Here is a 10,146-nt window from a genome sequence, read left to right on the forward strand (position 1 = left end):
TTAGCAAATACTTAATATCTTTTAGTTGAAATCAGGCATTACATATGACTCCATGAAAATCAGCATAGGAACATTTAATTATTTATGTCTGTGACAGGTTGTGGGGAAGGGCCTTATCTATCAGACTATAACAGAGTATTACTAAATCTTAAGCACTGTAAAATTCTCTTTTATTATGTTAGAATAGAAAGGTCAAATCTGACTTTAAAATAAATGGTAAATTTAATCTTTATTATAACTCTATGGAACTGCATGAGAAAAAGAAGAAATGTGGTATGGGGAAGAAAAAGAAAATGAACTGAAGCAAAACAAAGTACTTCTAATATATAAAAACTATTGGAGTATATTTTATAAAAGTTCCACATAGAGATTAAATTTTTATTATACTGTTTAACTTACTAGAGTCCTTTTCTGACAAGATGCTGAAAATCTGTAACTTCTAAAGCTATGAAATACGATCTAGTGTTTATATATTCAGTATATTCTTTTAAATTAATATATACAACAAATTATAATATTCCAAGCTGTTATGACGATTCTAAAAGTAAATATTTTTTTCTGCCAGATTCCTTCTAATAGATGTACCATCTATCACATATATGGAGCCAATTTCTACTTTAACAGGTAAGAAAAAAACCCACAACTATAGTGAAGTTACAGGAATATAGAAGTCAATCTGACGCATTAGGTATTTTATTTGTAAAACAGAATCTGGGCCTGTTTCTCTTCTATCTTGCAGCTTGAATAGTCATTTATATGTGTTTGAAGTGGCTGTGAAATATTAACAGATTTGGATTATTATTTCCAGTTCCACACGTTGGGCTGTATGGTTTACATGCAGGTAAGTGACAGTCTGTGATACTACACACTGATGAAGCTGGCATATCTATGAACAGATGCCTTCCACAGGTATGTTTTCCTCATGCCATCAAGAATCTTTAAACAGACTGGTTCAACATTACATTTGCTAGGTCTCTTAACATACTTTTTCTTTACGGTATATTTTACGTAACTGCAGTTGGAAGCATTTAGAAACTGTTCAAGGAAATGTCTTTAGAGTATTCATGTTCTGGACTGGAAGATTACATCGGAAAACCAGCTGCTGACTACAGATCACACTTGCATCACTCAACATTATCCACCTGTCTGCAGTGTATTTGTCTTTCTGTCTATTAAGAGTTTGTGGTCAAAGAAATGTAGCTGTCACTTCATTATATAAAATATTTCTTTATTCTTTTTAGTGAATACAAATATTACAGTGAAAACTCTAAGGTTCCCAAAACATGTCAGAAATTTCTTACTGTGTCATTTGCCTGATAACACCTTAGTGCAACCTGTCCTGGTCCTTCATTATGATTACTATTAGTTACTCATAATTGGTGTCAGAGATGTTGATCTGCAGTGAACACAGTCTAAGCAGACTGACATGTAAGCATAGAGTTATAGAATCATAGAAGATTTTGGTTGGAAGGGACCTTTATGATCATCTGTCCAACTCCTCTGCAATGAGCAGAGACATCTTCAACTAGATCAGGTTGCTCAAAGCCCCATCCAATTTGACCTTGAATCTGTCTAGGGATGAGCATACACAGCCTTTCTGGGCAAACATCTGTGCCAGTGTTTAACCACCCTCATCGTAAAAAATTATTTCTTATATCTAGTCTAAATCTACCCTCTTTAGATTAAATCCACTGTCCTACTGCTACATGCCCTTGTAAAAATTCCCTCTCCAGCTTTGCTGTAGGATCCCTTTAAGTACTGGAAAGCCATTATAAGGTCTCCACAGAGTCTTCTCTTCTCTTCTCTAGGCTGAAAAACACCAACTCTCACAGCCTGTCCTCATAAGGGAGGTAGGTGCTCCAGCCCTCTGACCTTCTTCATGGCCCTTCTCTGGACTTGTTCCAACAGAGCCATGTCTTTCTTACACTGGGGGCCCCAGAGCTGGATGCAGTACTCCAGGTGGGGTCTCACAAACACAGAGTAGAGGGGCAGGATCATCTCCCTCCACCTGCTGGTCACACTTCTTTTGATGCAGCCTAGGATATCATTGGCTTTCTGGGCTGCAAATGCACATTGCTGGATCATGTTGAGCTTCTTGTCAACCAACACCCCCAGTATTTCTCCTCAGGGCTGCTCTCGATCCACTCGTTGCCCAGCCTGTATTTGTGCTTGGGATTGCCCCAACCCATGTGCAGGACCTTGCACTTGGCCTTGTTGAACTTCATGACATTCACATGGTCCCACTTCTTGGTCTTGTCCAGTTCCCTCTGAATGGCATCCCATCCCTCAGGTGTGTCAACCACACCACTGAGCTTGGTGTCATCTACAAATCTGTTGAGGGTGCTCTTGATTCCACTGTCTGTGTCATTGATAAAGATATTAAACAGTACTGGTCCCAATATAGACCCCTGAGGGATTGGTATATTCTAATTCCTCAAATCACACTGAATTTAAGACTCCCATAATGTGGATCCTTCTGTAAGATGACAAAGAGTCTGTGTATGTGTTGGACCTTTGGGTGCCAGAATGACACAAATATAGTGTTGCACAAAGCACAGCTTTACTTGTTTTTTAATATCACTGGTTGGTTGGTTTATTCCCTATTGGATTTTTTCATATAAGGTTTTTCCAATTTCTCTGAAATAGCTACTTTTAAATCAGATTAAGAACACTTTTTTTTTTTTTTTTTTTTTAATCTGCACCTGTGAAAGTGTTCTTACCATGAGTTAATTGTTTTCTCTGGTCTTGTATCATGTTCTTCTGAACAATTTATAACATAAACCAGCATTGGTCTTGACCATCTGTACTTCATATGTCCCCCAAGTCAGTAACAATTCAGTGTCTCACGAAATGGGAATCTGCCTACATATAGAAAACCAAAAAAAGGCTCTCCTTTTTCCCCTCAAGGAACATTATCAGTGTAAAATATATCTTCTGCAAAGAGTTGAGGTTTGAGCACAGGGAAGGTTTTTTAATGGATTGAAAAAAAATAATGGGCTCTGGTATCTAATTGTGTTAAATGATTGGAGCGCTCATTTTGCTGACTGTTACACCCAATCAGTTTTTCAGTGTCCAGCTGTGCATATAAATGGGCTTTAATGTTGTAACTGATGAGACTGTGGGCAGTGCAATGCTGCTGAACAAAAGAAGGGCCTTTGAATGTGTTGCTAGTGTCTGAGTTTCTCTGCAGTGAGAGTAGCAGGATTTGATGTGATTAGAGATTTGTGCCTGGCATTGAGCCTGAAGACAACAGGCATTCTCTCTGCCCCAGCAAATACCAGGTCAGAGTTCAGAAACTATCAGTGCCTAGGAGGGTAGAAAATCGGTATCATGCCTGGGTTGCAGAATTTGATAATGGGAGAGTGAAAGCGACACAGCTATTTTAGACTATTGCTTATGCATTGCTCAGGTGTAGCTTGTTACCAACCGGTTGAAGAATTGTGCCTGTCTACCCAATGCAGAGCAGAGTTCCTAAGAAGTATTTAAATCTGAATTGAGCTTTTTGTCCTTGTCTGGTGAAGTGCAGCTTGCGCCACATATCTCTGTCTCACATGCTCCTTTTTGCTGCAGGGAGGTAGGTTTCTGCAGGCTGTGGAGAGGAGCAGCTGGCATTTTACCTCCTCCTGCCAAATGCTTACGGTGGCCAGGAACAAGGATCTTGGTATGTCCTAGCTGGCTGCTCAGGCAGTGTTAGGAGGGGAGAACTGTGGTCTGCCCACCTGCTCAATGCAACATCCAAAGCTAAGTGAAGGAGTAGGACCCCAGACTTTATGGCTGCATCCATTATGCTAAATTAATTAATCTGCTTTAATAAGTGATTACTGGACATAAGTGCTGGGGATGGCTGTGCCCCTCCTTGAGTAGACTGGCCATGCCCTCCCGACAAAAGGACTTGGCTCTGGATCTCCTCTGGGTCCCAGCTTAGTGCTGCTGTGTCCTGAAGCTATAATTAGTTTTATACGTGCATTTTGTTCAGAACACTCACACAATAGGAGAGGTGTGCTGCAGCTCGCCAAAGTGGTACTTTTATAGCACAAGGTGTGTGATTTATGGCCCCTGCCCTGGTGTGCCCCGTCCCAGTGCATGTGGGTGTTTTGGGAGGCCAGGACTCACGGGGCAGCCTGAGCAGGCTCTGCTAGGAGCGGAGGGCCCGGCCTGGTGGCAGGACACATCGAGGGCTGGCGGGTCCCTATGGGGTGGCAGGGCAGGGCCTGGCAGCCAGCGCCTGTCCCACTGCCCCAGCCAGGAGCAAGGCAGGCTGGGGGGGCACCGGGGGCAGCCCTGGGCATCGTGCACTTCCCTGGGGATGGGACACGGGCCTGCGGGTGGGCCTGGCCCACTGGGGCCTACGATGGGGCAGGGCAGTGGGGACCTGGGGACTGGCTCTGGCGCAGTGTTGCTGTGGCAGGGGCTGATGGCACCAGCAGGGCTGACATGGGTCCTGGGCCTTGGGCAGGGTGGGGGGAGCCTTGGGGTGGCCAGGCAGGGGCAGGCAGGGCTGGTGGTGCCCTCAGAGTCCTGACACCTCTTCAGGCTTATCCATATTAAGTTTGGGAAGGTGATTTAAACTGCACTGGGAGCCTCACTCAGCTCCTTACTCTGGGCCAGATCAGCCATCATGGGCAGCAGAGCCACAGAGCAAAGCAGCGTTTCTCAAGCAAGGGCAGGGGGAGTCAGGATCCAGGGTGTTTCAGGCCTGTGCTATCTCATAGGAGTTGTTGATTATTTTTCTGCTCCGTTGGTTCAATTTCCTGATTGTGGCTGGGATGCATTTTATATACTATTATGAACTTCTGATGAAATATTTTTATGCAGTTAAAATTGTTGCTGTGCTGATGGCCAGGCTATTTTTGCTCACTTTCAGCAGAGACACCCACTGGCTGTACTGACAGGGAGCTGTGCTCATATAGGTCTTGGTATGGCTTTGTACTTTATGTGCGCATTCAGAGGTACTTACCTCCATGTGTGGGAAATAAGGTCTACCCCATCTGTTGGTACAGCACAGCTGTATGACTGAGACTGGGAGGACAAGGGGGTATCTAGCCAAGACCCTAATGTTGATATTTTCAAGGGCCAGTGGTGAAGAAGTGATCCATACCTGCTGGGGGAAATTTTTCAGTATCCCGTGAAACTGGTAAGGTATGTTTCTGTAATTATCATCACAAATAAAGACATGTCTCAGTAATCCTGCTAGATCTCGAACATGAACAGAAAGTTTGGTCCAGAATTCTGGCAAGATCGACTACAAGCTACCTCCTCAAGTACTTAACCTTGCAGGCAGAGATACTTGTCAGATCCAGGAAGTGACACCAAACTGTCCTCCACCAGTGGTGACACCTTACTGGACCCAAGCAGGGTTGGATGCACAAACACAATACACTCATCGATGAAAAAAAGGCTTTTATTACCTTAGCATCCCAGCAAAAGTTCCCCACTAATTTCCTGAGCAAGGTAAGCAGCAAGCAGGGAGGTCTCTGGCACCTCAGAGCGACAGCCCAAGGTGAGGAACAATGAGCTTATGAAACTTTTATGTAAGAATGTGCATGCACAATAAATCTAGGTGACGTGATGGCTAGTGGTTAGCCTTACAGGTGGACATGTATATGGAAAGAGCGTGACAGGGAAACCCAGCCAAGGACAACATAAGCAACAATCTGCTACAATGTGAAATAGAAATCTCCGCTGCCTTTAGCAAAGCATAAAGGGATTTATTATAAAGAATGTGGGAAATAGCTCTACTGACCTCCATTGCCTATCTCCTCGCCATTCTCTGCACATATCCATATCTGCTGGGGGATGATTTTTCAGTATCCCATTAAACTGGTAAGGTATGTTTCTGTATTCATCATCACAAATAAAGACACATCTCAGTAACTCTGCTAGATCTCCAACATGGACAGAAAGTTTCGTCCAGAGTTCTGGCAAGACTGGCTACTATCTACCTCCTCAAATACTTAACTTTACAGGCAGAGATACTAATGAGGACAGCAGAAGTAGCTTATGGCATTTACACATTCTGAGTCCTAGATATCGAAGAAGTATGAAATAAGAGGTTATTTCTCCACTCTCTGTTATTTATGTGAACCCACACATGCATAATTCAGTCACAGGGAAGATATGAGCAACTACACTGGGAGAGACTGTCATGCATCTGCCTCTTCTAATGTGTTTGCCCATCCTGAACATTTGGGATTTTCTGTGCCTCAGAGAATTATATGGGCCTTTGGGCTGAAAAGAAATGTTTCTTGCTATACTTTTTTTTTTTTTTTTCAATTTTATTTTTTTTCCACAGAAATGGGGAAGATTTAAAACTGGCTGGGGAAAGACCTGGCATGAAGATTCCTTCCACAGAAGATAGAAGAGCCTGGAACAAATTGCCCACCAATGACTGAGCAACAGTGAGCAGAGCTTTTTGGCAACTAGCCTTTAAAAAAAGGAAATAAAAAGCTTTTCAGTTTATCTCATTTTAAGTAGAACTTGCCTGTACAACTCATGCTGATGAGAACTTCTGCAGTGCTCAGAGCACTGGATCTAATAATTTTTAGTACAATTAGATAAAAGAAGGTACTGTACATTTTATGATTTCAAAAGTCTTACTGATTACTGATTACTAAGACTGAGATACTTAATCAATAATTACTACCAATTCAGACTTCCCGTCTCTTTCAGAGAGTAATTGTTGCCCTTTGATATATTTTGCATGATCTTACAGGAACAAAGATATTTCCTGTGTGTTTGCCAAGTTCTCTCTGCAGACCTCATTTCTATCAGTTTTTCTGTACCCTGTATTTTTGAAGAACCCATCGCTTTTAGCTACAATGGCTTGTATTCATCTTCAGCTTCGTGCCATATTTTTCTTTAAATTTGCCTGAAAATGAATTCTAAACTTTTTTTTGGCAGTAATAACTTTGGAACATTTTAGTGAAAACTGAATTTTCTCACCATTTGAACTAAGAATATCAGAAATACTGCCAGTATGGAATGAAATACTGAAGAAATTGCTGATTTTCGACAAAGAAGTGCTATTTTGAGTGTCTTAATTTTGGAAACAATTGTCACAGATGTCTAAATATGAGCTCTCATTTGTGAGACTAATGAAAGAAAATGGCCTCTTCACTTCTTCCCTCACATCATTGTAATTTCTGGTGAGAAACTGGAGAGTTTCATACTTGATTGTTGGTCTAAAGGGCATAATCTGCTCTTTTTTTTATAGTATGGCTAGATTAGTGTGTCTGACAGGATCTGCTCCCGAAGATAGCAGCTGTGTCACAAATCAGACAGGTTTGTGGTCTGCATTGCAAATTGATACTTGAGACATAACCTGTTGCAGCAGAAACTGTTCCAGCTATTATTTGGTAGCAAGGACAACAATGCTAACATGCCAAATCATTCCCTGCCTGGTTATAGAACTAAAGATGCTTCCAAGTACAAAAAGCTTATGACTAACTGAATGTTACTGTTACACATTTTTTTTTCCTTCTTGTTGAGTCTACAGAAGCTTAAATATAGAAGTCATAAAGAAGAAAAAAGACGACTGGGAAATTAAACATCAGACTACGTCAATGTGGCATTTGCTGAGCTCCTGTTGTTAGGGAAGCCACAGAGTAATGCAACCTTAAGATGTGAATCCCAGGAATTTGTGCTTCATGGGTTATTTTTATGTCATGCCTAAACATGCGCATAGGTACAGAAGACCATTAATTCTTCTGGTAAATTGGTTCTCATACAGGTTTTAACCCTTAGTTCAAGTTATGAAAAAATTTTCATGGAGAATGAGACTTGAATGAAATGTAACGGTGAAATGCTTACGTTCTCACAAGTCATAGGCCTTTTGCAACACCTTTTCACTTTTTGAACTCTTTTTTCCTAAGGGAGGCAATAGGCAGTTTCTAAATGGCCTGCTTTTCAAAGACATCTAAAACTAGGCAAACACCAAGACATATCAAATCACTGTTCATTTTAAGAATGTAAGCTGAATTAGAAGCTGTGTTGACAAAGAATTGAAGACTCACAAACCAAGAAATGTATCCCATCCACTACATTCTTATAATCATACTAATATGGGAATGATGAGTGATTCTTAAATAAAGTTTGATGAAATCTTTCAGTATTCACAGACATTCATTTTTTTTGGTGAAGATATTTATGCCAGTACTGCACCAACCATGTCGTCTCTAGTTTATAGCAAAGAATGTGTATAGGTATTTGATTATAATTAATGCAGAATGACAATGTTTATAGCAGGAATTCTGTTTTAATGCTGATGGATTCCAAAACTAACCACATCAGGTAGTAAGATCTTGCAAGATCTCTAGTTCTTGTGCTTGAATACATTTCTAAACTCTTGAATATAATTTTCAGGTTTTATAAATTGCTCGATTTTACTAAATGGAAATGCAGTAAAGCACCCTAAGCCTAGAGCAGGGAAGAAATATTGTAACTATGGAAAAGAAGACAAAGGCTAATCCTCAGGGTCAAGCCTTACATGGTACGTGCAGGAGAGAGGTCTGAGAATGCTGCAAGCATTTTGCCAGAGAAAGACATCACCTATAGGGAGGTAGCACAGTGTAATTATATTGCAAGAGAGCATTGGCAGGAGCTTGGTGCACAGAATTTTTTTTCAGGAACACTTAGATTTAGGTCTTTGGGGGTGTTTCAGGTGAAACAGAATGGGTCTGGCTACATTTTAGGTAGAACTGAGCAGCTGCCAGCTGGGGTGATTTTGGGATTACCTTTTCAGATCTAGGTATGCAATTCCTCTCAAGTGTGATTTTATTAAACAGTACTGCTGTGGTACTATGAAGTAGATAACACTCATCAAAGTAATTACGTAGGTATCATTATTAATGACAGTAATGACATGACTGCTAATTTTAATCAGTAATGAACTTTATCAATTGACAACCTTCAAAGCAACAGTAACACTTGTATTTTAGAGTCTGGGCTTTGAGGCACAGAATAAATTACTTCCCCGAGGGAGTAACTATACAACAGCCCTTCACAAAATCAGCTCTCTAAGCTGCTTCATGCACTTCAGCTTCATCTAAGCCCCTTGCATTTGCTGTGGGCTAAATCACCAAACTTTGAAAATGTGAATTAACTTACCATCCAAGGGTTTCCTGTTGGTTGGTCTGAGTTACAATTTCACACTAGACAACTGAGGTAGTGAAGAAAATCCAAACTCTGTGACTAACATTACATTGTCCCTCTTCCCTGATGTGTAACACTGGCTTTCCAATACCTGTGTCTGCATTTTCCTGTATAAAATATTCAGGCCTTGTGGATCCAGGTGTGTGATGTATCACATCAAAACTTGCCATGTTCCTGCCTATATTAAGCAGATATTTATTTTATAATTTTTATTCAGAGAATAGATTTCAATGTCACGGTTTTGAAGTGTTTCTATGAACAGAATGGGATTTTATAATTATGTGAAAGGGCTCCAACTTTGTCAGAAGATTCATTATGAGGAAGGCTATACATATGCACACAGTTCTTGTGCTATCTCCAATACTGAATTTTGACTGTGGTCTTCAGGGACCCATCCCAGATTTACACAAATGAAGCTTTTATTGTAAAAAAATGATCAGTGCTACAACTTCTGCATATCTGAACATCACAACACTTATCCAGCAGAACATTTAGCAAGCATCTCCCAGCAGGAGAATCCATTTCATCTCTGCCATTCCCCAAGACTCCTACAGTCCTTCCAGCCTCATGCCAGATCACTTCCCTGAAAATACAGTGCCATGAACAACATGGAGTTAATCACCAAGGCATAGTGGATAAGGGAGGAGCAACTGATGTCATCTACCTGGACTTGTGCAAAGCATTTGACACTGTTCCCCACAACAACTCTGTCTCTAAATTGGAGAGACATGGATTTGATGGAGGGACCACTCAGATAAGGAGTTGGTGGATGGTCACTCTCAAAGAGTTGTGGTCAACAGCTTGATGTCCAAGTGAAAGCAGTGATGAGTGGCGTTCCTCGGGGGTTGGTACGAGGATCAGTGCTGTTTAACATCTTTGTTGGCAACATGAACACTGGATTGAGTGCACCCTCAGAAAGTTTGCCAATGACACCAAGCTGTGTGGTGCAGCCAACATGCTGGAGGGAAGACATGTGCCATCTACAGGGACCTTGAC

Source organism: Athene cunicularia, assembly GCF_003259725.1.
Source record: "Athene cunicularia isolate RWA chromosome 1 unlocalized genomic scaffold, athCun1 chr1_part1, whole genome shotgun sequence".
NCBI classification, from domain to species: domain Eukaryota; kingdom Metazoa; phylum Chordata; class Aves; order Strigiformes; family Strigidae; genus Athene; species Athene cunicularia.